Source organism: Prionailurus viverrinus, chromosome F2, assembly GCF_022837055.1.
Source record: "Prionailurus viverrinus isolate Anna chromosome F2, UM_Priviv_1.0, whole genome shotgun sequence".
Taxonomy (NCBI): Eukaryota; Metazoa; Chordata; class Mammalia; order Carnivora; family Felidae; genus Prionailurus; species Prionailurus viverrinus.
In genome coordinates, this window is record NC_062578.1 from 23,741,378 (window position 1) to 23,742,597 (window position 1,220).

A 1,220-nucleotide genomic window follows, 5' to 3' on the forward strand; every position below is an offset into this window, starting at 1 on the left:
GTCTTATTGCTGACTTCAATTTTTTTTCCCACAGTGTATTAGTGTGCTAGGGCTGCCGTAACAAATAGCAAAGATGGGGGGGGGGGGCCTGAACAATTAGAAATTTGTTTTCTCACAGTTCTGGAGGCTAGAAATCAGAGATGAAAGTGTGGATGGGTTTGGTTCCTTCTAGAGCCTCTCCCTTTAGCTTGTAGATGACTGCCTTTCCTATGTCTTCACATGGTCTTCCCCCTGTGTGTGTGTCCTCATCTCTTCTTATAAGGACACCAGTCACATTGGTTTAGGGCCCGCCCTACTGACCTTAGTTACCTCTTTAAAGATGCTACCTACAAATCCAGTCACATTCCGAGGCACTGGGGGTTAGGGCTTTAAGCATATGAATTTTGGAGAGACAAAATTCAGCCCATAACACATAGGCAGTAAAATTTTTTGAACTGGTTGACTTCTCTCCATTTCCTGCCTCTCTACTCTGGGGCAAGTTACCAGCATTGCTTCCCTGGACTACTCTGCTGCCTCCTGACTGATCTTCCTGTACTTGGTCAGGTGCCTTTGATGAAGTATTCTTCATAAGGATTGTTTCAATAATACTGTCAAAATACAGGTCCATTCATGTCACCACAATGCAAATAGAACAAAATGAAGCAAAACCAAACAAGATCCTTCCTGTGGCTTCTGATTCCTTTTAGGATAAAGTTGGAATCTTTTGGAAAGCCTGCCAGGCCTTGCCCACCCTTTCCCTTTCTAGCCCCTATTCCCACCACTCTCCCCTTGCTCTCTGTGTTCCAGAATGTGCCACATTTCTCCCTCTAGAACCTTCAGCCATTGTTTCCTGTCTTGACTCCACTCCTCCACTCCATTCTGCCCTCACCCTTTCACCTCTGTAATGAGTGTGGATCCTTCTCGGTCAGGTACTACTTTCTCAGGGAATCATCAATAGGTAGTATGGAGTGCAACTCTTATACTTTTGATGCTGAAAAGAGGCAATCCTGAGCAAAAGATGATAGAGGAGATGATGTGAACTGATCTATGCTGGATATTTTTTGAAAGCAGAGACAATGGCAAAAATACTTTTGTTGATGGGTTGGATGTAGAATATGAGACAGAGAGAGAATGTCTCCAGCCTTTTTGCTTGAGCAGATAGAAGGATGGAGTTGCCATTACTTGAGATGGGAAAGTCAAGGAGGAACAGGTTTATTGGGAAAAATCAGGAAGTTGCATTT